This window comes from Sciurus vulgaris (assembly GCF_902686455.1).
Source record: "Sciurus vulgaris genome assembly, chromosome: 9".
Classification (NCBI taxonomy): domain Eukaryota; kingdom Metazoa; phylum Chordata; class Mammalia; order Rodentia; family Sciuridae; genus Sciurus; species Sciurus vulgaris.
The window spans coordinates 13,264,359-13,289,324 of record NC_136469.1 but is presented as its reverse complement, the minus strand read 5'-3'; the positions used below and the strand labels follow the sequence as shown (position 1 = coordinate 13,289,324).

General features: G+C 34.7%; 1 pseudogene across 1 annotated transcript in view; it reads right to left on the bottom strand.

The window, feature by feature from the left end:
* Positions 1-403: 403 nt before the first annotated feature.
* Positions 404-24,966, bottom strand: part of LOC306669916 (protocadherin-10-like) — a 59,885-nt pseudogene continuing 35,322 nt past the window's right edge. Inside the window, exon 5 of the transcript XR_013766747.1 lies at positions 404-4,475. The product of XR_013766747.1 is annotated as a protocadherin-10-like (transcript). The remainder of the gene's footprint in view (positions 4,476-24,966) is intronic.

Here is a 24,966-nt window from a genome sequence, read left to right as displayed (position 1 = left end):
CCAAGACACGTGCTTTTGGCACATTATTAAGTAAAGATATAATTTACTGAAGGACTTATGTGGTCCTCTGGTGATCTTATGAGTGTGGTAGTTACCTGCACATCAATGACCCTATGAGAGGTTTAGCCAGAATTTGAGCCTCCAGACATAGATTCCAAAGTCATGTCACCATGCTAATTATTACATGGCAGGCAGTAAATGTGATCATGTATATGAGAGTTTTCAAAATTTTTTTTCTTTTTCTTTTCTTTTTTTTTTCTACCAAAAATTAAATCCAGGGGAATTTTAACACCGAGTCACACACCCAGCCTTTTAAATTCTTTATTTATTTATTTATTTATTTATTTATTTATTTATTTATTTATTTATTTATTTATTTTTAGTTTGAGACAGGGTCTTGCTAAATTTCCCAGCCTGGCCTCAAGTTTATGATCCACCTGCCTCAGCCTCCCAAGTCACTGAGATTACAGTCGTGTGCTACTGTATGTAGCTCCAGAGGTTTGTTTTTCTTACAGTGAAGTCTCAGCAAGATTGTCTCATACTTGCTAGCAATTTACAACAGCGATCCTAAAGTTCTCTTTTCAAATTTCAGGAAATAAAACACATAGACCCAGTAACACCTTGTGATGTTTCTTCTTAATCTTCTATAATCTATTTAACCATATGGAACATAATACAACCCAAGTAATTGTGTACTATCATTACTACATATCTTGTTTAATATTAATAGTTTAATGTAAATTTTATATGTATCATCCCTGCAAGTTGTCAGTAATTTTATGAGGAAAGTTTAAGTATGAGTCACAAATAACAAAAACTAAATAAAATAAAATTAAGGCACAATTTGGCAAGAAGTTTTTCAAAAGTCACCCAGATTTAGAATATTAGAATTAGGACTTTGACTCAGGCTGTTTAATTCCACATCCTGGGGTTGGCGTGTGCTAAATATTTACTGCCTTATTGTACTTTAGTTCAAATTCTGCTATTTAGTGGAAGAACTTGGAGCCACACTTCTCACATCCCAGTTTTCCTTTCCTACAAAATATAAGTAACTGTTAATCAACATTTCCCAAAATATGTGCTTTATAACTCCCATTTAGGGATGTTAACTTTAGAGAAAAATATTCCATGGTCAGTGGTTTGGAATACTAGGTCAAAAAAAACTGTTAAGCAAGGACTCCTGACATACTCCCAACATGCTAAAAACTGTAAATCTTTCAGAAACTAATATGGTGTGCAGTGTTCATTTGAAAATGACAATGTCTGTACTTCTCTCCCTTCCTGATCTTCCACCCTCAGTCCAGTGGAAGTTGGGTTCAGGGAGTGTATGTTGGGGAATGTTAAATGAGATGTCTACATTTTGTTTTGCTCCAATATACTTTACTCCCTACTAAATTCTTCACCAATGTATTCCTTTCCAGCATTGTTACCATTGATTCCTACCTCATTTTACACACTCAACATACTTTCAGGCATACTGTCTTGGTCTTGAGATATAGAAAAAAGCCTATGACCTACAACTTAAGCATTAGACTCTTCATATAATTTCTAATGCTTGCACCATATGCTCTGTTTAAATCACATTTCCGTGTGGTTCAAGTGTAGGAGGGATTTATGTATCTAAAATAGTTTCTCTTTAAAATTCAGCATATAGTATATCTATTTGGAACCTTTCCAACACAGCATTATTTGATATAGGTCTTCATTTTATGTCATCTTTTTCTTCCTACTATTTAAGGGAACTAAGAGCAGATACCTAGGTCAGAGTTTACTTTCGAGCACTAACACTCGCAAGCTTTGTGATCAGGAAATGAGAACTTTTGTTCTCATGGTTTCATGGTCTGCAGATGGTTTGAAAATAGCATGTTTTTCAGGTAAGTGTTGAAAACATTAGCACGGTACTTGTCAAAAATGGGGTACCCAATGAATACTAACTTTCGCTATAACCTTAAAATTACCTAGTTTTGATTTTACAAAGCCTTATATGCTTCTTGCCAGAGTTTGGAGTTACACAAAAACTCATGGTAGACATGTTCTTTTATTATCTTTAACAAGATAATTTGTACCACCTGCCAAACTACTAATGACTGTTCTTCCACTAAAAATAAAGGAAACACTTTTAGTATGTTTTTAAATGTACAGCTGGGTCATTGGGTTCTTTTTTGTGGGGGCAAGTTTGTTTCACTTTTTTATTTCTACCCAGAATTTCCATTGAGCAAGAAATGGCACAAGAAAACATGGGAAGGGGTATGTTCTAGAAGGCTCTCACTGTAAAATGGAGATTGTTTTGACTAACAATTAAAATTCAGTTCATGACAAAAATGTACATATTAAAACTAATTTGAATGTCTGAGTTTACTATAAAACTTTACCATGTTCCTCTGGTTTTACATAGTAGAGTTAAAAGATAATCCAGTTTGCAGTAATCTTAGAGCTATCAGTTATCATGTCATGTATTATGCATTGTCTATGTATTTCTTATACTGTTGGCTAATGGGGAATAGTTCTGATCTACATCATTCATTAAGCTGAAATCTTCAAATTTATTAAAAAATAGATGCCAGTTATTTCAGAAAAATGTGTTTTAGTAGATTGGTTTTTTTTTAAAGAGCATAATTTCAGAGCCAAAAAATAATTGTGATTTCCTCAACTGCTACTTGAATGATCATCATTTCTTCCATAGATACTTTGCAGATTAAGAAGGGTCAAGCTTTACAAAGAGCCAAGCGTGGTGAAACTTCCTAGCCTAGGTGGAATACAAAAGTGTTATACTCATTAAATACCCAGTTCTGCTTGAGTTGCATTTGTTTCAAAATGTATTTTGTTCAAAATATTTACCCTCTTCCTTTGACTTCAACTGTTTCTTCTTAATACCTGTGCATTCTAGAAACAACAGAATTTAGGGCATTTATCTTAAGTTTTAAAACATTTCTCTTTACTCACAAACCCAGCCGAGGTGCCTATTCTACTCACTTGTTTTGAATATAATTTCAGGAGAGGATATGCCCTTTAAGTAGAAAAATAGATTGTTTATGCATTGCTACCGCAAAAGAACAATTTTAAGATGTGCTTTTACTGAACCCAAAGCAGTCAGGATAATTGCAGGATAATAAAAGTTAATTGTATACACTCTTTCAAAATAAAGTTTTTTAGAGTCTGTTTTTAAATAAGCATAGTATTGATTTCCAATTGTGAACATATGAAAACCCATGTGTTCTTTTTATTGTTTTATCTTATAAGGAATGTGGGTGCTTTAAAAACCCCTGATGTGTCTGTCGCTGGCACGAGGATTTTCCCTCCTGTGAGCAAGGAGCCCTGTCAACTGGGATCTCTGGGGAGGCGAGGATTGCCATGTGGGTTTTCTATTGACTTCCTGAAATGCATCCTCCTCATCTAGTCTGCCATTTCTAGTGTGACAGATCAGGCAGATGATTTCATCATTAGACCACACTGTGTTTTACCATTTGGGGCCAGGTGTCATCTCTGGGGAAGAGAAGAGAAAGAAAGCTTTTGTCAGAGAGGATTTCTCTTGTTTCACTTAACATGGACTCACCCTTTGGTACTGAAAGAATAAAAAATTACCACCTGATAAGGCCATTCCCAGGCAGAGTTTTCGTGCTACCCACGGCAGCCTCCGCAATTATAAAGATCCTTCAATAATCTGTCAAAAACTGACATCACTGTGTAAAGAGCTGTTCATTTCTATATCTCGTTTTGGATTGATGTATGTGCACTTTTATATCCTTCAGTTCGATATAGCATTTGGCCTTTCATGTTCTCAGTCTAAGCTACGGGGAATTCAAAGCTATTTCAAAGTGTAATTATGCCAATCTGCATATAAAAGGCTATATGTCCTACCGAGGGTTGGATGGAAAAGCAAACTCTTTCAAAGAAGAAAATTAGAAGTAATTCCCACAACTAAAATTCACTAAAGTTAATACATTTTTCATCTGATGAGAACAGTTTTATTTTTTTAAGCTAATAGATTAATCCAGAAAATGGTGAGAAGTGTGTGTGTGTGTGTGTGTGTGTGTGTGTGTGTGTGAGGTAGAGAGGAAAAAAGAAGATCTGAAAATTGAAGAGGCAAACAAAGAAACCATGAACACACATTATACATAATGTTTGGGAAAATGGACACATCACACCAAAAAATCAAGTCTTTATATTACTGTGACAGACAACAGAATTCTTACATATTGTATAAGTTATCTATTGCTGCATAACAATGTTCCCCAAAACACAGCAGTTTCATCCTTAAACACTTATCTCACAGTTTGTGTGGTTCAAAAATGTCAGTGAGCTTCACTGGATGCCTGTGGCCCAGGTCTCTCTCTGGAGCTTGCTTGCTGTTCAGCTGTTGGCAGTGTCTCCTCTGAATGCTCAGCTTGGGAGTCTACTTCCAAGCTCACTCTTGGTGGTTGCTTGGCCTCCATCCCTTGCCACATGGGTCCCTCCACACAGCTGCCTCCATACTTCTGCAAGCAATCAAAAAAAGAACAAGGGAGTGTATAAGAAGTTCCTCAAAATGGAAACCAGACACTTTTTTTTTTTTTTTTTTTTTTTTATAAATGTCAGCTGTGATGTCCCCTTACTTCAACCACATTGATCTTTTGGAGGTGGTTTACTGTGTTGCTCCTACATGGAAGAGAGGGGAATGCACACCATGGGCTTGAACACGGAGGTGGACATCATGAGGGTCTTCGCAGAGTCTGCCCACATGCATTCACATTAGGCTGCTTTGGGCCCTTCTTTATATTACAAAAGACTTTTCAAGATGCAAGTCCTTATAGGCAGTTCTCCACTCAAAGTAAGGCTACTACACAAATTCTTCACTTTTTTTTTTTCTTCTAAATATGTTGTTCTCCAAGTAAAATCGTGGTAGTTTTAGAAATTTTCATAACTTTCACATGGTGAAAAAATTACTGAAATCTTTAAATAACAGTTTTTATCTTTTTTTTTTTTAATGGAAATTGGCATAAAAAAAAAACAAAAAACAAAAAAAAAAAAACTCCCAAACATAATTGTGTAAATTCTGGAGCTAACAAAGTACTTAGCACAGAAGTTATGTAGCATATGGTTATCCTAGTCCTAAACAGTAAAATGTGTCTGTATGTGCCAATTCTTAATTACCAGCTCATTAACACTCAGGTGTCAATTGCTGGTGGCAAAGGCAATACCCAAATGGCCTAGTTTCTGTCATGCACAGTGTAATTAAATTGACCTCGAGTACTGAATCTTGCTAGTTTCCTGATACTATTTGGACATTAATTTCAGGCACTAGTCAAAGGAGAGTAATATGGTGAATAAACCAAGGTAGTAAGACGAAAACCATACTGGGTTTTAAATTGTATTTTCATATATAATTTTAATCTTAAAGAATTAAATAAACATTGTTCTAATCTATAACAAACATAACATTGCATGCCGTAATTTGACTTTTATATTATTGATCTAAACTCCTTTAAAATTTAAGATTCGATGGAGCTGTTGCAAAACCAAAGTGAAAAATAAATTGCTATAATGGGACTATTTTGGGAAACCTGAATAATGTATTCTGTGATTTTACTTGTTGACATGTAATGAAAGGAATTAATTATTTAACTTTACATTTTAACTATTAACTCCCAAATATGACCAAATTTCAAAACTCCAGTGGTTTTCGACACAATCCTAATAGCACTAAAATAACATATTAACAAGAATCCTACATTCAGACTCTCAGTAATGTCAAGTCAGATCCTTATGACATTCTCTGAGATTTGTCTCATTATGTCCCAAGTTCATTTTCAAATTTCTAGTTAAAGAGATAGGAGAGATAAATCCACTCACTAACCTTTCTTCCCCCCACACCCATAATTTGCTAAAATGAAAAGAAAATTTGAAAAGCACAACCAGGAAGGTGTAGTGTAAGACAAATAAGTGAGGAAACAATGATGAGGATATTTGGGGAATTCTGGATTGGAAAAAGAAGTTGTGAAGGACTTTTAGTATTAAAAATATTTAATCTTTAGAGTATGAAGAAAGAGAATAAAGAAGAAATATGACTTAATCCAAAAAAAATCAAAGACTCAGGAACCAATAGGGCAAATTAGCTCTGAAATAGGAGTGAATAGAAAAATTTAAAATATGGTCAAAAATGTTAAACTTGAAAGGCTGTGGCAGGAGGCTCTCTAGTTTAAAACCAGCCCCAGCAGCATAGTGAGTCCCTAAGCAGCTTAGCAAGAGCCTGCCTCAAAGTAAAAAAATAGGGGCTGGGGATGTGGCTCAGTGGTTAAGCACTCCTGAGTTCAATCCCCAATACCACGGGTTGGGGGGAAACTTTAAGAAGCTGTGAGACCTCCCAGATATCCTCATCTCTGGTGCTCACACAGATGATCAATGATTCCCAGGGTTGGAAGATGGGATGCATTCTCTAGGGGGCTAGAGAAAGGAAAGTCGGGATCGGAAGACAGCAGGCACAGTCTAATGAGTGATCATCACTGCAAGAAAAGTTTGGATCTTGAGTCCACCAGATTTCTTTCCTCAATTATTTCTCAGAATATAAGTACCCATGCTCATACTTGCAGGCAGATCTGAAAATATTTCTCTTGCACACCTAACTAGCTCATGAAGAAAATCATGACTAAACATAGTAACATTGGGAGCTCTCCAATTAAATGGTTCAACAATATTATCCCATAAATACCCAACAAGCCCTGCTCAGCAATGGAGTTTACTTTCAGCATTTTAGGGTTCCTATATTCTTAATTATGAAAACTCCAACAAGTATTACATTTCTATTTTTTTTTTTTTTTTAAGTTTGTAATATCAGGAATCAAGTCCAGGGCCTTGTGCACACAAGACAAATCATCCACCACCTAACTACAATCCCAGACCAACATTTCAGAAGTCTCTACTATAATTCCAAGAAAGAGACCTCATTCAGGAAAAATAAAATATAAAATAAACTATCATCCATATGTTAAGATGAATAAGAAAAAAGGATTGCATATACAAAAACTATTCAAAATGCTTATCATAAGGAATATTCAGGAAAAAAGTGTCTCAGAATTAAAACAATTATAATAAAAGGCTCAATAAAAGTTTGGAAAATAAACACTGTGGAAGATAAAAAGTCACTAATAGGTTTTAAGATAGATATGGTAAAAATAACAAAATCTCCCAATAATTAGATTCAGAAATATTGAAAATAAGAAAAAAGTGTAAAGGCAATCAGCTGGACAGTAGAAGAGATTCAGTATCCAAACAATAAGAGGAGGAGGAGGAGAAAAAGCAGGAGGAAGAGTAGAAGGAACAGGAGGAAGAGAAGGAGGAGAAAAGGAGAAGGGAAAAGTGGTGAAAGCATTTATTCAAGAAAATTTTCAAAAACAGTCTCAGGTTTGAAGATTGAAAGTTGACTAAATACATGCAGCACAGATGAAAATAGATCCATATAAAATTATGTGATATTATGAATTTTCAGAATTCAATAACCAAGAGATCTTCCCAAGAATTTCCAAAGGTGCCGAGAGAGCTTCGCAAAACATTTATTCATGAAAATGTTCTACATGGGAAGACAATATGGAAACCCTTTCACACACTCTAAACCTAGCATCAGGCAGATTTAGCTTGGGTCAAGCCTCAAAGGATTTTTAAAGTGCTCCTAGAAATTTTTGGTCCACTCTCCTCACCGTTGAGAGAGATAACACCTAAAATTAAGGCCCAATGTCATGTGCTGCCTCAATCTCTAGCCTCAGAGAGCCCCACTTCAAGTTCTCTTCCTCCTTGACTCCAGAAGATGAACTCCCTAAGCCAGACAAACCTGCATACAGAGGACCAGATGCAGGTCTTGTTTTCTTGAAGATCGGGTTTCAGTTCAAGGTGTTATTCAAAGAAGCCTTTCACATCCGCCATGGAAACCAGAGAAGCACCTGACTCTGGAAAGTGCAAAGCCCTCCTGCCAAGGCCCCAGGTTCTTCCTTTTGTTTCCAACTTCTGTGCCCCTGTGCAGGTGCAGTGTCCTCCTCCCCAGACTATGAAACTATGAGATGAACGTTGCTGTCAATCTCATCCATTCAGCATCCTGTGTAGCACATTCCCAGCTCCATACTCTAGTTCAGGACTCCTTCCTTCACCAACAGGGTAAATAAAAAGCAAGTAAAATAACCATTTCCAGTCTGACCATGACTAAGAACACCTGACTAGTTTTAATTAACTGCTCTTGAATAACTAAGTGGTTTCATGACACAGGGAAGGCTGCCTGAGACCTCACCACCAAGTACTAGCAAACTTGAACTTTGACCTGATATTTTCCTCCCTAAAATGAACTTTGTCCCAAAAGGTGACTTGGTAATTGACTATGTCTTAGCATGACTTACTGTGGGGTTCAGTTTATGTCTGCAGGTGATCTGAAGTCCCTGCCGGCAAAAATAACGATAGGACAAGCACATACAGGGCAGGTTGGCGCTTGAGCACCACTTATGAAGGCAAACTAGAGGTCTCTCGTGACTGCATCTAGCTTGGTGAAGACCATTAACTGCTGGCACAGTCATGTGGACGTTATTTGTGATTGCGCACTGTCAGGAGGAACCCAGGAATGCCACAGGGTGAGCTTTGTAGAAAGGAAGGACACAGATATCCTAGGAAGAATTAAGCAAGGCACCCATGGTACCCAGGTCATCTAACGAGAGTCGTTCTTCAGGGTAGTCACCCTGTGGATTCTGTGCTACTATTTCCCTTGCTGCTGTTCCAGGCAATCTCCTGGCTCCCAAGGGAGTGAAGGTGTACATCGTGCCATTCCAAGGCCCAAGCAGTCATGACTAAATGATAGAAGGTTTAAGAGCATTAGGCAGCAGCTGCTGGCAGACCATTGGAGAAGTGATGCAATGACTCTCCCAGTGAGAAGCCCCTGCCAGTAAGCCTGGCTCATCTTAGCACTGCTGCTTACCAGCATGCCAAAGGGCTGATCTGATCACAGAGCTTGGCCACCTGCCAGCAGCACAGATGAAATGACCTTACCAAATGTGGACCCTAATAGAGAGAAACTGACCGGAGGAGACAACCATCTATGGGTGGCGCTCAGCTCCTGAAATGGTCATCCTTAACCACCAAGAATATCTTCACCAAAGGTGATCAGGAGAACAACAGAAAGCTGTGACTACTTTAAATGGTTAGAAATCCAAAATATTCTGCACAGAGACAAAAGAGAAAAAGAAGAAAAGGGAGAGGAAGCCCACAGGGCTAGAGCTCTTTCAAATGATGATTCTGAACAACTGATCTCTGGGTTTTGAGTCCGGAGTCCTTCCCCTGGGCCACTTCATTACTATTTCTCCATTGCAATAAATACCCTGATGTCAGTGAGAAGAAAACCACCCCTGGCAGACACCTCCATGGTAGAACAAAGGGCTTAATCCGAACCCAACTCAAGTCTGGGGTCTGTTAACCCTATGATGTAGCCACTGCCTTAATTAGGAGGACCCTAACCCTGATGATGAACACTTGAGGTTTCTAAAAGAAAAAACTTTCTAAATATAAACAGAGTAAGAAAACATCTCCTCCATTGTCAAAAAAGGAAAGGGAAAAGAAGAAGGAATCTTGAATAGAGGAGGAGGAAACAAAAGCTTGAAGCAAAGGTGCAGTATTTAACCACTTACGGTTCCTGGACTTTCTGGACCCATGTGATGGCTGTAACTTGCCCATGGACTTCTCATCAGAAGGCTGTCCCTCGGTCTTCTACCAAACACCATGAGAGTGGCAATTGTTGGCCACATACTGGGCTCTACTTGAAATAGCTCTCACAGACTCTGAGCTTCTGATCCAGCAAACCGAGCTGGATATTATTCCTTGGGTCATGGATGCAGCGTTCCATGAGCTTCACGTCATTACCCAGGCCTTCTTTCAAAATACTGGAACCAAACCTGTAGCATCTAACCTATATTAGGATTGCCTCACCCCTTCTCAGTCTCACACTAGACTTACATGGTGCTAAGGAGGCCCATCTGGTCTGAGAACAATCGACAACCTCCAGAGTCACTTGAGAACAACTGAGTGCATGCTATGGGGGCTTGTGCAGACCACCTTGCCACCATGGGATATGAAGCTCAGGGGGACATTGCTATTTTTCATCCCTCAGCTGGGGTGTTCTTAAGAATGACAGGATGAGGCTCAGCACAATTGGCCACATATCAAGATGTCATCATAAAGTTGGATGCCTTGCCTAGGAAATGGGCCCTTCTGCCCTTGTTTACAAACTCCTGTTCTGTTGCTGAGAGTTGATCAACTTGAGTAGCTGGGGTTCTCTCACCTTATAGATTCAGAATACAGATTAAGGTAGCAGGCATAACTATATGATTAAAACCAAGCATTCAGGACTCCATATTTAATTTCCCATGGCCCTTGATTTTCTTCTCTGGGCAGCTTCCCACTCTATCTTATCCACTGTGTAATATGTCTGGAACTGCATGTAAACAAAGTGATCAGTATACCAAAATAATTACACTTTCTATTAAGATTTGCAAAACTAAAAATTATGTCTTGACTGGGTGATTAGGATTAAATGTGCATCATCTAGCCCACACGCTGTGAAAAGATGTTCACCAGTTTGCAAACACCAATCACCTGCCCTAAACAACTCTGGACAAGCATCTGGACAAGATGGACCTTGGATACGAGTTCTGCGTCTTCTTAACCATCTGGTTTTTGGGATGAAGTTATCTTCCTTGCCTCAGTACTTTTCCTCTTGACTTGATTGGCTGCCCGACAGCAGCCAGCAGCTGGACTTGAGTCTGGTACAAAGGCCACAATTGAAGGCCTCACCAGAACAGTCCTCACTCCCTTTACAGTTCTAGATATTATTAATAATGCTCAAGGTACTTATTTAAATTCTAAAAATAGACAGTGTTGGGCACTTGGAGAAAGCATTCAAGGCAACTTCCATGTCTCTCTAGACTTAGGGAGCCAGTTTTTAAAACAGACGTAATGATGGCCTCAAATAATTCCTACTGAAGGTAAAAAGTGGCAAGTAGACCCCGTTACAGACAGAGGCTGCCGTAGTCTAAATTTTTGTTCCCTGGGCCACACATTCTCTACACCAATGGCACACAGGCTCCTCAATGCCCTCTATTGTCTGTAAAGAGGGACACCTCTGAAGTCCATGGTTTTGAGGACCACCTCCCACATGGCATTTTATCCTCTCCTCATGCTCCTATTTCACATCCCAGGGAGACTCTTACACTCCCCAAGAAATCTCATTTCCTCATCAAGATATAAATTGATGCTAAGGTTTCAAGGAGACAATTGTGATATAAGGACTAAAATCAAGACCAATAGAGAAAGTGCTGCTTTGATACCTAGCGCAAGTAGGTGGGCCCTCGTGGCCTAACGTGTCCTTCTTCACTCTGCTCCCAAAGGTAGGATTTCCATAGCCAAACAGCTCTTTTTTATCAGGGGACCAGCAGTAGTTCCTTCTTGCTCCCAAAGAATAGGGCTTCAGTTCTAGATATGCACTACAGAATTGTAAGCCAACCACATTGCTTAGACAGCATCTATGGGGTACTATTGGCTCATTTGAGCCTAGGGAGGCTGCTCACTGTCCCTAAGTGCAACCTCAGCGTGGCCTTCTGCGTTGTGGAGTGTGCCCACCCCCACCCTACCCCAGGCTGTGACAGTATGTGACTAGCAAACTGCATTCATTCTCACCTATTTAGGGTCAGCTATGTGTGTTCTCCACCTCTGTTACCAACTGCAAGAACAGTTGGTGATTACATGAACCCTTTCTCTTTCTTCCAATTTTCCTTATGAATCTGCCCAAATTAATTGATGGAAGTTGATTTCAGCTGGATGAATTTATTAGGTGGGATGATGATGATCTGTAAAGTTTTGTGATTTTTGATGATTTTCTAAGTTTCCGGCACAAACTTTCCTATTCTTTTTTTATTATCTGTTTAAAGGCAACATCATCCACTCAATTTGTTCTTGAAGAAGCAACATTTTGTTACATAAGATTTTTCTAAGAGGTGCTCATATTGGTTTGATTCTAGTTTTACTTATTCACCGTCAACATAACATGTTATTGAGAGAAATAAAAATACATATATTAAAATATTTTATTTTAATGCAAATTCATAAAAGGACATTGAGAAACGTCTTGGGTTTCCTAAGCCAAATTTAATGATGTGTGAAAATCATCCATCCAGGTGAACCTGTGGTATAGGAAGTGCATTGAAAATTCAAAACATAAAGTAAGATTCTACATGCCATAAATTATTTGAATGTTATTAAATACACATACTTCTAAAATTTTAAATTAAAACTAGGCAAAGAGGCCGGAAATCTGACCTGAGAATTTAGTGAAGGGAAAGGGTAAATGTGAGTTTACTGTCAGGCTCTTTCATGAGTTGACCCATAACTGTCTCATCTTCTTTATACATAAAATTAGGACCATAATATTATAAAGACCCTGTTCTGCAGTAAAATTCTCTTACTGTAAAGGAAAACAGAAAATAAGGTTAATTTCTAATAAATGTTAGTTGGTAGTTGAAAAATGTGGATTCATCAACATGAAAGTTTTTTGACTCTTTAAAAAATATTAGCTAAAATCATTATTTGAACTCAGATAAGAAGAAAAGATAAATAATGTCTTACAATTATTATGTCTTTATTTTTTTTCAGATTTCTTCCTCTTCATTATGTATTGTCACATGTGTCATGAAAAACACTGGCTAGAGCGACCCAATCTGTATCCTTTTTATGTGCTCATATGTACTTCTCTCATATTTAGCCCAAATTGTCCAGATTTTTTTTAAAGAAACTTGAAAAATATTCAAACTATACATATCATTCATTTCTAGAGTCATTTCCAAACATAATTTGAAAGATGTTAGCTTCAGATAAATTTTAAATAATGACCATCAAATGTTATACAGAATATAAAGCATAATGCAGGACAGATTCCATCAATTGGTCCTAGAATCAAAATCAAAATGTTCTGGAATTGTTTAAATATCATGAAATTCAGAGCCCACTTGCATGGTAAGCATAGTAAAATTAAGCAATAATGAGAAAATTAGAAGGCCCATCTACAAACAGGACTACGTTTATGCACAAACTTTTTTCTTTCTTTTAGATTATCTTGTTTAAAGATAGCACGATCCACTTAAGCAAAAAAAAAAAACAAAAACAAAAAAAAAACTTATCTTACAATTTTTCCTTCCTGTCATCAGCCAGCTGAAGGAGGGCCATCTATCTGTCCTCTGAAATGTCTCTGGATTCTGGCCCTTCCCTGCCATTTGTCCTAGTGCATTCTGAAAGTTAATCATGATGTACTGTTACCTAACTAGAGACTCAAAAAAAAAAAAGCCTCTCCTTACCCTAACTTTTTTATTTTCCTTTTTCAATGTTATGAGTTATCTTACTAAATCTAACACAGACAATGCTTAGTTATTTGCAGAATTCATGTTTGGGGTTTTGTTGTTGTTATTATTATTATATCTAATTTTGGGATAAACTCTTCTATAGACTTTTAAAATTGTTTCTCAGAAGAAAATTTTATGTCCTAAACTAAAACTGTATAAAACCTAAACTTCAAAAATGACCTAATGCACATATTTCACTTCACAAAGTGAATTATAGCTGGAAACTTGCTTCCCATCTCAGTCACAATACCCTCAGTAATCACAGCCTGGTAACTTTGTCTTGGAGTTTCAAGAAAGGCTACACCAGTATCACAAGTTTCTTCATGATCTGTTCGTGGTATTGCCGGTTTCTCCCAGTATAGCTTCTAAAATTACAACATTATCTCTGGATCAGTATGACATCTTTAAACTGAGTAATATTTGCAAAAAAAAAAAAAAAAAAAAAGTATGCTATCCCGGTGAACCAATTCAGGATCTGAAGCTTGCTAGGCAAGTGCTCTACCACTGATAATTTAACTCCCCACCCTGAAAACCTGTTTGTGTGAATTCATGCATCTTTGTCACAGAAACAATAGAAACAAGAGATCAACATTAAGGCATCCCAGTGAGGCAATTTGATATTATATTTTTACAGAAAATTTAATATAACTCTTTTCTATTTTACTTTTTCCTAAGGTTTACTGCATCACTTTATTTCATTCTTGGTTAGATTTTAATTCAAATTACCCAATGACCATCTGTTTTCATTATTTTTCTCCTTGCTTGAACTTAAGTTCTTTCCCTCCCCAGCATCTTTCTCTTTCTCACACACACACACACACACACACACACACACACACACACACACTTATGCCCTCCTCTGGATTCAGTTTTATTCAGTTTTTTTTAGTATTACCATTGCACAGTTTTTGTCTTGTCATAAATAAGGGTGGTTTTCACACAATGTCAAAAGCAATCAATTGTTGATTTCATGGTGTTGAAAATCCCAAACCAACTTTTGGATCATCAAATACTTTTGCTTTACAATTGGGTGCTTTGATGTTCTGCTGCCTATTTAGTAAAAAGACATGGGACACCCCTGATTTCCTGTGAGATGACCGTGTTCAGGTGTTCCTTCTTGTGGGCCTCTTTTGTGCTCTTTAATGTTCCTTTTTATCACACAACCACCCCTGCATCACATACACACACACACACACACACACACACACACACACCCCACAGATATTGAAAGGTATTGCCAGAAAACTTAGAAATGGGCCATTCACTCCATTATTAACTAGAAAACACAACTAACAATAAGAGAATGCTCACACTTCAAGTTTCAGACTCAAATCCTTCACCAGCCAACACTGTCTGTTTTTTCATGATCAAGAGAAGAGTTACTCACAGTGATGAGGGAAAGGAGGGGATAGAGAAGGTTGCGTTCCTGATTTGGTGATTGCAATGTTAATTCAACTGCTCTCAAAGGAAAACAAATGAGCAAACAAAAATGTATCTCTATCCAGGCAATATTCTCATTAGAAGTTTCTACATGAATTAATTAATACCTTCTCTTTAAAATAAGAATACTCCCTTACAACACTGATGTAGTTACAGATTAATATGAACTATCTTACTTCATGTAGAAAATTTAGTTTCATTTCATGATAAGAAAAGAGAACTTTCAACTAGTTGATTCAAAAGCAAAGGGGGAATTTTAGAAATATTTTAAACAGCCAAGGACAGCTCTAGGGAGCAGTCTGCCAGACTAGGGATTGCCAACACCAAGCAGTCTACAAACAGAACAGTTAAAATAATCCAATATTATTGAGCAGATGCTGAATACTGCCCAATTATTTCTAAAATGAATAGTAGTTATATGCAAACAAAGAATGTCATATGCTAAAAAAAAATATGATTCTGTCAAATATGCAATATTTCCAACACATATTTATTTGTATGGAAATAGATATTTAGAAAGGACATTGGCATCAAAGGGAAAAAGCAAGGTAAATATGTTATAGTGCAATCACAATGCTTTTTTCAAAAGTAGGGATAAAGGGTTGCTCAAGAGTTGCAAAAGGGAGATGAAGGAGAGGACTGGAACTCAGACACAAGTTGTATTTCCTGGACTCCACAGCACTGGTAAATGGGGAGACAGAGGTGAGCAGGGCCCACTGTCATCTTGAGGTTTTGAAGTTCAGGGCCGCACTTAGATACAAATCTACAGCAGTCTGGAATGGTGAGTGAGGAAGTTTTTCCATTTGGAGGGTGTGTTCTCTACTTTTGGTAACCAAGAATAGTTGGCAAAGCAATGGGAAATAATATTAATAATAACATACACCACTTGTATGTGACCACCATGCTGTGCGTTTCGCGGACATCAGTTCACATAAATCTCAGAAAAATGCTACAACTAGTCTACTTATCCACATTTTCAAAAAGGTAAAGACGAAGATTCATCTGAGAAGTAACTTTTCAAAGATATCTTCCCTGACTTTCTACAGCATTAAATAAGTTTAAATTTAAAACAGAGCTCATATGGTACAGTACTTTTCAACATTTGGGGAACTGATGCACAGTAAGAATTGCATTTCAGATTGTGACCTATTTCACACATGTATCTGAGAAAAAACTTCTCAAGGAACTAATTACTTTTACATAAAAGTGGTATGTTTTGATATTTCTCTATCATCTATTTTTTTTTCTATTCTACTGACCTATATTTCTTTTCATGTCATTATCTTTGTACATTAAATTGATTCTCATGATCCGCTGATAGATTCTGACCATGATGTTTGATTATTTAAATATTTGGTCATTTAATTATTTAATATTTTCCTGCAATTTCTTTGGTTCCTAAAACAAACGATAATTTTCTTAAAGATACATATTACCATATATTCTTATATCCCCTCGTTGTCGGACTTCAATCTGTAATTACTAAAGTTACATTTTGCCTCTAAAAATTTACAACCTTGGTTTGATGAAACAGTTCATGATATATGGTATTTGGAGAGGGGAAAATAAGAGGGTTTCCAAGGAAGAAGATCTATAGGGGAACCCCGGCACACTGTAATTAGAGCTGATAACATTTCATGGAGAGTTATCATTCCTATGTATTTTATTCAGTTCTTTTTCACCACAGGGTGGAAAATGCTAGATATTTAAAGCAAGAAAAATACATAGTTTTCAACCTTATTGCCTTCTAAATGAACCTTGTTTGTGTGGTTTGTGTGATTTAAACTCAGAAGTCACACAAACCGCACATGAGATTAAGAAGCAGGGTGTTTCTTCTATCACTGCTTAGGTATCTCAGCATTGAAATTTCTATAGGGTTAATTTAGACTATCTTAATATTACTTAAAAAATTTAAACCTTAATTCATATGTTCTTCTTTGAAAATGATACCCATAAGAATTTTGTTCTGTCATTTCTATGAAACTTAAATATAAAATGTTTCTGAATTTTAGAAAAACATCTTTCTTTTATTGCTTAAAGGCACTCATATCTTATGTACAACCTCTCTATTAATTTGTGGACCCTTGATTTTACTACAAATCAAAAAAGTTTAAAAAAGAACAGTACTGGGTGGAAAAATATATACTTTGAGGATTTATCCTGGGTATCATGAAAATTGTGGGGAATTGCCTACATTCAAAACTATAAATATAGTGAAATCCTTTAAAACCTAGCATATGTTGCATCAAATGAGAATCGGTTTTGAACAGATGTCCCCTTAGACCCGTTATATTAAGATTAAAATTACTAAGTCAGCATTAGTTGTTTTTAAACTTAGGGTCACACTTTTGCCACTGATTTTATTCAAAGCTCCCACAGGCGTTAGTGGAAGATCCATGCATGGAAAAATGGCATATGTATCCTAGTTTTATTTATTTCATATGTATACAGCAGTATAAAATAATATATTACATTTACACTCATTTTACTTATGTATTATTATAGCATTCACAGTAACAAACACTATAGTTAAGATCAAAACTCATCTTTTGTTATAATACCCTGTTTTCACTCACAGATAACTGTCTCAAAAAATGTGTTTAGAGCTGAAATTCCCTGCTTACTTTCAGCTCAAGAATGTATGGATGTTTGGAAGTCTAAGTTCTGTGGTTCAGAGATTTTTGAGTCTTGTGTGAAAACGTAATACTTTTGCATCCTGGATGCAAGATTTTCACACAACTCAAAAATATCTGGAGAGTAAAACCTCAAACTAAGCATGTGACAAGTTTTCAAGAAATAAGTCATTTTTTTCTACTTTTACAAATACTTAAAAAATAACAGTGATTAGAAATACATGCATGCACACTAAAGGTATTAGGATTTTAGTCATATTATTGCCTGCAATACTCTGGCGGTATCCATCTACCGGCATTCTTAGAGAATGCTATAGTCTAAAACCTATGCCAAGTTTTTGAAGAAAAAATACTCTACTGAACAGTTTCACAAATTACTGTAGGAGGATTTTGCTTGACTTAGCAGAGGGATAGTCCTTGAAGTACTAACAATATATAAAATAATTTTACTACTCCGTGGTGTAAAAAATATGGAATTTTGTTATTTTCTGTTTTTCCTTGTTAAAAAGGAACATAAAAAGGATGTTAAGTGCAAAGCCTTACCACTACAAAATTAGACTTGAAAAAGATAAAGAACCCAAGATATCGCAATATGAAAAATATAAGATTTTTCAGAAAAAATCATCAAGTATACTAATGTTTTCAGTGTTTTTGATTTCCTTGGGTATTCATAGCACACATAGAAATGAGCAGGGAAAATCACATGCAACGTCAAAAACCATCCTGCTGTCAGTCAAGAGTACAAATACATCCTTTATCTTGCTTAAAGATTGCCACATTCCAGCTCCACAATTATTTCAAGATCAACTGAACTACAGTCGGTAATTTTTGGAAGGTTAGATAGTACAATCAATGCAGTTAGGAAAGCTTAGGTCGAGAACTGTGTGGAATTTTTTCTTCCTCTTACTGAAAAGCAGGAGGGCTTCCAAATGGTAGAACATCTGATGAATCAAACTAGAGCACAATTAAGAAATGAAACAGAATGAGTAATTAAAGTATTTCAGTCTTCTACTGTAGTTCTTAATTTGCAATGTTTGATATCTTTCTGAAGAAAATATACATATATCCTTAATATTTCCCAAGAAAAGATGATACACTTATGTTATTGACATTACTATAATTTAGAGTAATTCTGATGTAATATTTAATTATTTCATTGAAAATGGTTTCACAAGATTATTTTTATAAGCTAATAATTAGAATTTTATATATGGATGAAAATTTTCTAAAAATTGTCATTTGACATACCATTGAAACATTAAAACACTGTTTCCACAGGAAAATTTTCTGACTTTTACTGCTCTAAAACTCATGATGTTAACAAGGAGTAAATGGCATGATTATTCATTTATGAAATAATTTATTTATGAAATAACATCTACTAATCTGTGTATTATTTTTCCTTTACATGTACAAAAATTATGGAAGACTGGATGTTAGAATGACCAGATTAAATAGAAAGCCTATACTATAATTCCTTGATATACTAGCTTAGTAAATATTTATTTAGCAAACTTCATTGTTTATCTCCATTTTTTAGTCCCCCTCAAGGATGGATAACATTTTTGACAATTTCCTAAAATTATATCTTTATTGTAGCTTCTGACTGACTATGGATGCAATTGTTGATTAATGAGCTAATCATTTACTATTTTGTATTGGAATAATTTGTCCCTCAAAATAGGCAAACTTTTTGGAATTTTTTGTGGAATGATAATATAATTGAAGAACTAAAATGAAAATTACTGTAGGGAGATTACTATGATATATAAAAAATAGCTAATATTCAAATACATGGTATAAAAAGTTGATTAAAGAGAAATTATATACAATGATATAAAGGGCTAATGATTAAAGAAAACACCTTTACATCCAATGAATTAATATATCTATTATATATGAAGTGATTATAACATTCTTTTTCAATAGAGGTAATAAAAAGGATGGATGTGGATTTTCCCCCCTGATTATAAAATGATGCATGAAAGAATTTAATCAAAGCAGTGATTTAACAAGAAAATAACTTTCTTCTTTAAAAAGCAATTAGAACAAACTGACTTTTATCCAGTTAAATTATATATAAACATTTACTTACTAAGATAGCCTATCATTCAAAATATTGATGTAGTAAATGCCAAATGTTGGGAAAATGTTACTGCTGCACTTGGTGAAGGTATGTGCTTTTTATATATGAATGATGCATTAACTTGAGCTTTAAATGGTCCCCCAGAGACTGGAACATTATACATTATTTTGGTATATAAAGTGATTGGGATTATGACATCTTATTACCTTATTTGATAACAGTCAAATGTGTGATATTGAGACATCCTCTAAAGGTAAACATCAAGGACTTGTGAATTAGGTATGTATTTTAATGTTAAATCTAAAGAAAAAATTTCACTTCAATTACCTGAAAAATAGGTGGAGACTATTTGTGAAGTTTTAGTCTATTCTTGATTAACATTGTGCAGCTCAAACTATCACTGTACATAAGGTCAGTTAAAATTAAGGGCAGTATTCAAAATAGCTCTGTCATTTGGATGGGACATAGGTGGACATCATGATCAAGGCGTTTTAAGAGGGGAGTCATGACAATTTTGCTTTTGGCTTAGAAAATCATCTCACATTCTCTCATTTTTTTCCCTCTCTTAATTGTGTTTCAACAAGCAATAAACCATAGTAGAAAAAAAGTATGTAAAAAGAAGGAAAAATGCATCATATTGAATTTAATAATTAACCTTGTTAACATAAAAGGCAAGCTTGATTTTTCCAGGCTGACTCATGAAGAATTTTGTCATTAATAAACACTGACTACGGTTAAGATAGAAAATTTTCACACAATACTGAAACAATGATGTACCATGTATCTATCTCCAAATTTATTTAATGTTTTAAATTTAGAGATTCTTTATATTTTATGGTTATTCTTTACCAGTTCAAATACTTATATATCTCTATATATTCATATAGAGTTATAAATATATTTTATATTACTGTGTAATTGAGTCACAAAACTATGTAAAACTATGTAAAATAAAATTCTGTGTGAGTTAGATGATTGAGGACTTCTTAAAATAGTAATCTTCAATTACATATTTTACACCACAAAATGTACACACACCCATTTTTTTTTTTCCTAACAACAAGTATAGGTGAAAGATTCTTTATAAAAGCATTAAGTGATTCTAAATTCAAAGCCATAGAAATAGAATCAGAATCATATAGATTGCTAGATATTTTGATAGTATATATTCAGTGCTCTGTCTGGTAACATCCACAGCTACATCTTTGGCATTGAAAATTCAGCATGAGTTCTTGAGAGAATTTTGTAGCTTAGAGCTTTGTTTTCTTTTAAACAAGGAAAAACAGGGTTGAATAAGAAATGAAAACTGGGAGGAAACTATTAATGATACTTTTCTTAGTAAGTTTATCTTTGGACCCTGAATTACCTTTTACTTTATTGTATGATGTGGACTGTATGAATCCATTTAAAAACCAACTGATTTGTACCACATTTTAGGAAAATTATATAATATAATATATATATTTTATATTTATTTAGAAGCTTTGAAATAGTACAGTAAACACTTTGCAACACGGTGTATAAACTACAGAATGTCTTTGATATTTTGTGGGTCTTCAGAATACAACATTTTTTTTTTTAATAACCCACAGGTGAAAAGAACATAATCACAATCTCTCTTGTAAAGTTGGAATAGTTTGGGGAACACTTGATCACACAAAAATAATATAAAACAGTCAAGTTTAAAACAGTGATATTGCATTTATAATGCACAAATTTCCTTTATCTTTATGACTGGCTTCTTGTGGTGAATATAAACATCTAAAGGGCTCAGTGACATTTGGAGAGAGAGATATATAGTGCTGTAAACAGGCACACACTGATCGGGGAGGCAAAGTCAGTTGCCTCTGAAGTTTCTACAGTTCTGCACATTTCAACTCATTTCTCAGGCCTGCTGAGAGCAATTAGGTCCTATAATTGGCCACGATGACTCCGCTGGAAATCTAATACTCAGTCACACACAACTAACTGGATGGCCAAGATAATGAAGTTGAAAAGTTGATGCTTTTGTTGGTCGACTTTGTGCAAATCATGCTGCTTCAGGTAAGTTCTGTAGAATTGACTAGCATATCCTTTTCCGTGCTGTGAAAAAGAAAGAAAAATACTCTAAGAAAAAGTGGTTGACTTTGAGAGTGTAGAACTGCACAGTATTGTACAAGAAGCAATGCAAGTGGAAACTAGCTGTCCTCTGGTACAGAATTCACTTAGCTCCACCTCCCAGTGTGCTTTGGATTCTAGGAGTCACTGTTGTCCTGTTGGGGCTTTCTGCAATTTACAGTTTTGATGTATGTATAAGTGAGTTTGCATGGGAAATATATAATCTGTATATCCAATTACAATCTCTCTTGTAAAGTTGGAATAGGTGTGGGGAACACTTGATCACACAAAAATAATATTACCCATTAATAATATAAAGGTTAACTTATTAAAGTTATCTACAAAACAACTCCTATTTCACTCTTTCATGCACTATCAGAGTTTAGAAAAAAATAGGTGGCTCTTAGATTTCAAGACCAAGTCTTTAGAAAATCTTTGAGTAATTAGTTACATATTTAATTTAGTAAACTTTAAAATACACATACATACATCAATATAATGTCAAAGAAAACTACACCAAAGAATATTTAGGTAGTTTAAATCACATTCTCTGGGTTTATTTTATTTTACTTTCTTTAAAGTGTAGATAAAACATGTTTTTTATGGTCTACAATTTTTTAAAGTAAATATATCTACTAAAAGGGATAAGATTTCTTATAAAGAGGATAAAAACAAAGAAAAAGATATTGTCTTTTTGGTTCAGTCTTTTGAAACCTCTGATTATAAAATGGAAAGCTCAGATTCAGCTATCCGGGCCTATAATTTTAAGCATTTTATTAATTTGTAATGCTAAAGGACATTTTTTTCCATTTATACCTAATCTTCATAATATTTGACCATATGCACAGTGAGAACAGAAATTGTCTCCTCTAGATCACTATCAAGCACCTAATAGGTGTATAATACAAATGTGCTGAAAATTATGATGGATCAGTTGACATAAAGATCACATCTATGAGTATCTCATTAAAAATTAAGAACTACACTGGGTAGTGCAACAACTATTTGTCTTTTTTAATAAATATAAGAATATACTGATCAATTTAATCCCCCTTTCCTATTTCCACTCATTTCAAGTAAGTTACCTAATCATCTATTTTTCCTTGTTTATTTTCCCTCATTCTTCCACTTATTTTTTTTTTCTCTAAAACTCAGTTTCAGACCAATGAAATGTCCCTTCAACAGATCAACATTTGGCAGGAGGATCAGGTAAAACTGTAAAAGTCGGTACCCCATTAACAGAAATTAAAGTAAGGATGATTATTTTCATGTATTGTCTAGTCACCAGTATTGAAAGTAATCAAAGCACTATTTTATAATATCATATGATATAATGAATTATAAAACAAATTAGCCACGATTTTAGACTACAAGGCAGCTACTGTACAGCCATAATGCTACAGAGAAGATTCTACAAGCAGAGAGAAATTTTCTCTTTTAATAGAATTAAATCCTACTTTCCTATGTCCTTGAATTTAAAATTCCCTGTTTCATGGTTCACTTTAGATAAGTAATTCAAATATATTTTATTTGTACCAAATTGAATTGAAAAATTAATCAGTAGTTTAGAATACAGAAATATAGAAAATTTAATAAATTAGCTTGCAACCATAAAAATTCAAATTTATAAAATGAACTGAAACAGTTAAAGTGACCAAAATAACTTATTAGCCCAATTGAACTCTTTGATGTGTGAAAAGAAACACTATTAATGATTACCCAAGATCCTATGCTTTCTTGGTCAAACCAGGAAATATGGTAACTCCACAAATATTTTTGAAATAACTTGCAGCTAATACTTATAGATTGTAGCCTTTTCTGATTTACAGAAAATCTCATTTTAGTAGTTCAAGGACCAAAGGAACTCAGGAATAATATATGCTAAACCTATAAACTAATTCATAATGTGAAAGATTATATAACAAAAACTACACCTCTATAAATGCTGACATTAGCCAACCTAGAAGATATTTAATTTACTAAAATATCATTTCTTATTAGGTTAAGATGTTATATATGTGAAAAATATTAGTATGATTCTGTATGTTTATTTGATTTTGACTGATACAAAATGAAACTGTATTATTAAAAGGGTTCACATTTATAAGAACACAGAAGTTTTAGCATACATTATGCTGAATATCTTAAATAAAATCCTAAGCTTAACAGACATATTTCAATTGCTGCTTAGAGTTACATGTGCTTTGTTTTTACTTAAAGACCACCCATTTCAGGAGTTGCTTAGATAATATAATCATCTTTAATTGAATTGACCACCTCCTCCTTGTTAATTCAAAAATGCAAAAATAGGAGAAAGGTAAGAGATGAAGTTGGGGGTTGGAGCAATTAGACTGAGGAGGGACAACTACCTCCATTTCAGAAGTAAAACTCACACTTGTGTTACACTAAATATTTAACAGAAATACTTTACACTATGACTAAAGTTAGAGTCACACCCACTTATTTCAAACGTTTAAAGAGGTCAGTTTAAAGACAGCATTGACACTTTGCTTTTAGAGCTGATGGGTTAACACTGGGCAAGTAACAAGCAAATATATTAAACAAACGTGATTCATTTTAGAGTTGGTGCGCAGGACAACTGGTGCACGGTGTTCAGTATTAGACAGTTATTCATTTGCTGATGCATTTCAGGCTGTGAAGAATGGGTCAAATACATTGAATGTCAAAGGTTTCTGATATATTCTACATTTACATAGAATTATCAACTCATACTTGAAGAATTTTTATTTTCTTTCTATTTCATAAATGCATTTGTTTCTAGCTATGCATCAGCTTATGTAAGGAATTGATCACTTAATATTAAAGGTTTTATTTTCGGTGTAATCAAAAGTTGTAGAAAAGGGACTTTTTAATTTTATTCAATTCCAGTTTTTGTTTTTGTGGGTTTTTTTTGTTTGTTTGTTTTTTTCACAGTAGGTCACAGAAATGCTAGATGTAAGATACTTAATGTCTGAAGTATGGATGAAAAAATATCCTTAATGGGAAGATATACTCAAATATCTACTTTCTTATAATTTAACACACAATCTTTAATAAATATTTTATGGTGTATATTTTTATATTGTAGAATTCTGTCACCTTTTATAATTCACATATTAAACTGTGGGAAAATATTAAAAAATTAATACAAATATTTATGTAAAGCTGATTAATGAATGACTTAAGAAGAATGACGTAAGGTCTATATTGCATAATGATAAAATAACTGTAAACATATCCATATTGATATGCTCTTTATACTATGTAAAAGACTGGTGGAAAAATAATTTTATGCAGCACTTTAAAACGACAATGTATA